Raw genomic sequence first — 6,632 nt, forward strand, 5'->3', positions numbered from 1 at the left:
TTGGGAAGATATAGTCTTCTCTTTCTTCACACATGAGATTGTGTGAGTGTGTGTGTGATAATGCCTTGCAAAAATCAGCCCCCTCTCTCTCTTGGGCGAGCCCTCTTGCTATTTGCTCTTGCTCCAGCCTTATTGGCCCTCCCCAAGTCAAGCCAATGACCATTAAGCAGCATAAGTGATAGCCTTCTGACATGTGTCCCCCTTTCCCCTTTTGTCAGAGCTTTAGGTAATTTAATAATTAAACTAAACTCTCATTGGACCCCTTTGCCTCCTGGCCAATAGGAATCAGGCAAGCCATTGGGCTCCTGAATGCTCATTGGACCCCTTGGGAGACTATCCAATAGTCTTCTAGGAGACTTATTTCTCATTGGTTCTTTTATTAAGTGTTTTTAAATTAATTAAACTAGATTTACTCTAGCCTAATTCTCATTGGTCCACCTCCAAGGCCATCCAATAGGAATTGGGCACACCTTGTGGGCATCTAGGCTAGGGAGCTAACATGTGTCCCTAATTCCCTTTGTGTAAAGGGAGCCTGTGTGTGTGTGTGTGTGACTTTCTCTCTCATCCCCTAGAAGAAGGGCTCTCCCCCTCCCATGTAGGGATATGCAAAGACTTTTTAGTCACACACAAAGCATCCAATTTCCCCTAGGGTTGACCTTTGGACACAACCTTTGAATTTTGGAACCTTGGATTTTGGAAGTCTTAATGGGCTGAACTCTTAGGGTCTTTTTAGCACATTTTTGCACATGGCTCTTTTGCAGATGGCCCCCCCTTTGGATCCCTATTTTCCCTCCTTTGGATCCCTACTGTGGCCGGTCTGCTAGCTTAACCAATATTCTAGCTTTTTCTCCCCTGGCACTTTCCCACATTAAATGATCAGTTTAATATGAGAAAATCATTTAGGAGAATTAGATATTGATTATTATGACAAGTAAGCTCCCGTGCATCAACATGTTAGTTGGTCCACATGCCATTCTGGATATACATTTTTCATAGAGCATGTCATCTAGTTCTAGACACATGCAATGCCTCATATTCTCTATATCAGCTCATCCTAGATCACGACACCGTCAGAACACATCCAAAACATTATCGTAACGGTAACATCGAGTAAATGTAGCTAGAAGCCACCTAATCATGTTAAAGGTCAATTAAGAATGTAATGAAAACACACATTTACTCAAACATTGATGATAGACATTCATCTAATTAGTCTTGCAAATAAAACAAATAAGACCTCTCTTCCTTTTCTCTAACAATAAAACTATCAATCTCTATGGGGGAGACAAAATCATATCATGTACCTACAATCCTACTCAGCTCCAATAAGAGCGTATACCAAAAGCACTTTCTTCCCACAGGGTTTTTTTCCTTTGGTCATCCAGGTTTTAAGACCCTAATATAGAAACCCTCATCATCAACTTCTTCTATATATTCATTCTACATCAACAATAAGGAAATGGCTACCCAAATCAATCGACAACGACCTAGAGAAAACACTACAGGTATCCATCTGCTTATCAAGAGAATATTTTATCTCCAAGGTCGACAATAAAGCTCCATCAAACAATGGCAAGTCAAAGAATAGACAACAATGACAAGCAATGACAAATTCCACAAGAGATTCATCAACAACAATCAAAAGTAGCTTACATGGTGCTTCAACATTGGTGACCTATTGCAGACAACTCAACTTGCAGTGGACATGAAAAGAAAACCCAACATAAAGTCCATGCCACAAAGAGGATCGGTTCTACAAACTCAAAAACATGAAAATCCCTCTTCACGGCAGCCAAGACTGGCAACAAAGAGGAGAATGCGCAACAAGAAGAAAAGTTGCCTCAACAATCAAGCTCAAATCACGTATCAACAACACGAAATCTATGAATCACTCTAGGAAGGGGGAGCGTCATCAATGACAAAGCACTTCCCAAGGTGAAGACCAACCTTGAAGACAAAGCTGAAGACAACTCTATGACAAGACTGCACAAGATCGTGTCAAGGGACGACATGATTTAGGAAGGGGGCAATGTTTGAGGACAGATCAAACGGCACCCAACTGGTCAGACATGTAGCCGGACACCACATTTGTAGTCTATTATTTTGCCAAGCTAGTGTATTAATACTCGGTGTAAATCCTGATTCCATAGTAGTGAATGAATTCCCTGAGTTGTAATGATATTTGTAAAGATCTATGTGAGTGGCTTGGCCACTGGCCATTTAGAATACCTTAGGTATAAAGTCAATAACCTTAATGTGAAAGGAGGCTTGTCTTTAAAAGAAGAAGGGAGCTCTAAAAACGTACGCTCAAGCTACGAGCCGCTCCAACTTGTAATCATCGAAGTTAATGAATGGGTAATCAGTTTTCAATTCCAAAACTTGCATTGTGTTCCTCTTTCTTTTCTCTTTCATTCTAGTGTAAGCATTGTTAGGTTTTTTGTGGCTTGCAACTACGTGTTAGTGAGCCTTAATTGCAGATTTGAGTGCTTAAATCACTATTTTTAATCGTTTTGACCATAGGAGAGTGTTCTTAGACCATAGAACGACATTTATGGCTTGTTCTCCTACAATTTTCAGACTTTTTTCATGATGGATTGTGATTTTGATACCTTGTCAGATTGTGACTAGACATGGTAGGATAGTGCCCCTAGGTGTCCTAGACCTAAAGTTTCGTTGCATTTCGAGTCCGTTCGAGTTTCGAAATGGCGTGATGACCTAGAGCTGTGAGAAAGGACATAGGCAGATTTCCCTGATCATTGAGTGTTGGTTTTCTTGTTGATCTAGTGTGTTTGCTTGTTAAGGTTCACTTCGTGAGATTGACGATCTCATAGAGTCTCCGTGCCCCATCCGAGTCACTTTCCCTGAGTATTGACATTATGTTAGTGCCAGATCGCTATGCTACAGATGTCCATCACGGCAACCCGCTAACATTAAGTCCTTGACTTTTTATCTTCTCGTATCAATAAACAACCCCACCATAACTAGTGTTCAAGGTTGAGAACCTGAATTATACATGAAGCTCCAACTAGATCAATAATGCTTACTAATTGGATTGCTTGGTGCCAACGTACATACTTCGCATATCCTTTAGCACAAGATGCACTTTACAATTTATCTAATCTGCCTATCCCCTTGGATACTGAAATTATTGAGGTGTGCTTCCCCACGGTTTACAAACAGTCTTCCAAAATGTATGGTAAATAGGGACCACCGTTCCTTACCACATTGCTGAGAAATCAACAATGTTACGAATAATTATCTTGGTTAACTTGAAAGATCCACAAGCATATAAACTGAGCCATGACCTCTATTGGTGATTGGTAGATCCAAAAGTAATAGAGTTACTGCACATAAACTGAAAAATGCTTCATAAGAAATTATGTGATGAATATGCATGCCAGTCCAAATCATCCTTTGCTAAACACTAGTGCCCATAACACCTAGTGTACATGCATTTAGCAAAACCAAATCCAAACCTGCATATCGATGATCATACTTGCCAATACTTATGGCGAATGTGATGCTCCTAAAACACATTAAAGAGGAGTGTAAATAGTTCTAAAAAGAAACTAAATAATTTCTAATAAATTCTTTCCAAGCCTTGCTGCTATAACATTGGAACCATAATAGAAGGTGAAACATTAATCACTTCTAGGTATAAACAATGAAACTTTCTCATTAACAACACATAACCTTTCTATAAGCATAAACAACCATCCGTTAGAGTTGTCTAACAACACTTGTAACTTAACAAGTGCTTCTAAGTATCCGACAATTTTTTGCCACTGAAATTGTTCCATATACGTTGTGCTAAAAATGTTCTAGATAATGAATTTGACCAGCACCTAGGGACTTTGTCGCGACACATAATTGAAATAATGGGCACCAATATCAGTCCCAGATACTCATACTCTCCACATGTGGAATATGTCTCATGTAAGGATATCTGAAAAACGAACGTCCTTCAAGTACAAGACATACTTGTGTGTGTAGGTAATTGCAAACACTTCGCGGCATGAGTGACAGGGACCCTCATTATCCTTACTCCACACTGGCTAAACTGGACTCCTTCAGTTCCTAGACCATGTTGTATCCCATGTGACAACATGTGCCAAATAAAACCCTACAAGCGGGTTCATCACTGCGTAATGCAAAAAATTATTTTGGACACTACAACCCAGATTTATTGGCTCTTACATGACCTTGCCATCTCTCTTAAGAGAAAAACTGGATGAAAACATAAAATTTGATACATCTTACTTGGAATATTAAAAACATATTAAAAAAAGAAACAAAACCAAATCAGATGTGTATCTGGAGGTTGAACATAATGTTCACTTACCTAAAGGCAAATACACCTGCCCAAATTTCCCGCCTGCAAAGGCCTAGGAACACTAATTGAAAATCAGTGAAAGTTACGGAGTATGGCATACGTAACCCTGGGTGTTGCCTTTGCAATCCAAACCCCTTGGTTAAAATGGACATTGTCAAACCCCTTGTTAAACTTTGTCGATAAAACTGCTCAACTAACGGCCCTTAGCTTGTGTCCGTGACCCCCTTTGAGTTTTCCATTGTTACTTCCGAAGCTTGAAATTGTCCACTATCCCTTGGAAGTTTGTGGAATTCTTTCCTTGAAAGTGCAAGTGTGAAGGCTCCAAGAATTGACCATCAAAACTTAATAAGTGATTTAGTAGTCACGAGTTGGGTCTTTCCCTAAAATTGTACTCATATAGACACTCTTAGTGCTCTAGATGAAATAGGATATCCACTAAAGTCCAAAATGTATTCACAACTAGATCTTTTTTAGACGCAAAAATCCATAATCTTGGGTTTTTGTGAGCAGTCGTGCTGTCTGAAATGATGGCTTCATCTATACACCTTGGTAAAGATAAGCCCTTACGAGTTTAAGAAGTTCAAAAACTTGACTTGATCTTCACACTTAAAGTGTGTAGTGCTAAAATAATGCCCAAAAAATCGCTAATGGCAAGACTCTTTCTTGTCCATTATAATCGATGTGTACTTAACTGAATAGGATTGGTCACTCTTGAAAGAAATCACTAATGAATTACAAACAGATGGCTCTTAGCCGTTCCAAAATAGGTGGCAATAGATGGCTGTTAGCCCTTCCTATTGTCTCTTAGCCCTTCCTGTTAGCGTATTGACATAGAAAGATTTCAATAATCGTGCTTAGTTTCACCTTTCCCGCATAGAAATTGGAAAGAGAGAAAGAGAGAGAGAATATTGGGCTGAGGAAAATCCCTTATTCTTATGTGTTGTATGCCCCTTGCATATGCTTTAGTGCAGACCATGTCTGCACCATATCTTATCCTATAAGAGTACAACAGTGTGCTTGTACAACTCTCTTGTAGAGAGAGGTAACATAAGTCCTTTCTTGACCCACCTACCTTGGATGTGGTCATGATTGTAGTACCAGGGTGACTTAAGTATGGCACTTTTCCTAGTGAATTATGTATGGCACTTTGCCTGTAAATAAACATAAATAAAAAAATATTTTAAGACATCAGTCACTTACCTTGTCCTTGACAGAGTGGTTATTATTATAGTGGAAGCGTAAATAGTGAGATGGAATTATGTCAATCTTATTGGCATACCATGCACGTAGAGGTGTAATCCCTTGGCGACATTGACGACCCTACAGATTGAGACGATACTTGAAGTGTCATGCACAATCGGGCATGGATACATCACAATTTGCTGTTGTCATACTTAAATTGTGAGCTTATATCCTCACATTGCCAAATTCCCAGAACTGTGTGCCAATGTCGTTGATTTGAAGTTAATGATAGGATCTTGGCACGGGTTAGAAGCCTTGCTTCTCATAAATGCTGTCAAAGCACTTTGCTTTGTACAATAGACAATCTTTGCCAACTTAAAAGTTAAAATGTAGAAAAACAAGAAAACTTGAAATTTTCTAACTTGGTTGCCCTACTGTGGCTAGTTGCCTTGAGTTTTTGAAATAAAAACTCGCTTAAATCTGGCTCATAGACATATTTGCTGCTTGAGTGAGTTAGAGTATGTATCACATACGCCCTTGTGTGATTTAAAAAAAGACAGACATCTTGGTAAGTTTCCCCAAGTTCGTATGCTAATAGCATATTTCAAACTTTGGAAACTGCTATGCAGTATGTCTTAAAGTGAAGCCTTACTTCCTAGAAGTCCATCAAAAATATAAGACATAACTGATCTTCAGTGCTCATAGCAAACAGATAAAGTGAAGCCTTGCTTCCTAGAAGTCCATCAAAAATATAAGACATAACTGTTCTAGAGTGTTCATAGCAGACAGATAATTTGGTTGACATATAAATGTCAAACAAAAGAGAGTCTCCCTTGTCGCGCTGACATAGAAAAACGGCCTTGCTAAAATACATCATATCGAGGATCCTTAGATTCCCCAATATTGCAAGAGACAGCATCTACACTTAGCTAACAATTGTCATCTATTACCCAACGTGAGTTCTGTAACCACTGCCTTTGGCATTAGAAGTCATAACATCCTGTAGAAATACAACATTTGTCTACACAAGCCTTGCTCATGGGGTAGCCTCATAGGGAGTCGTACTCCATAGGCAAAACATGATCCATGTATCTTGGTCGTACGGAGCCATGCTCCC

This window comes from Adiantum capillus-veneris, chromosome 27 (assembly GCF_014529385.1).
Source record: "Adiantum capillus-veneris isolate H3 chromosome 27, ASM1452938v2, whole genome shotgun sequence".
Lineage (NCBI taxonomy): Eukaryota > Viridiplantae > Streptophyta > Polypodiopsida > Polypodiales > Pteridaceae > Adiantum > Adiantum capillus-veneris.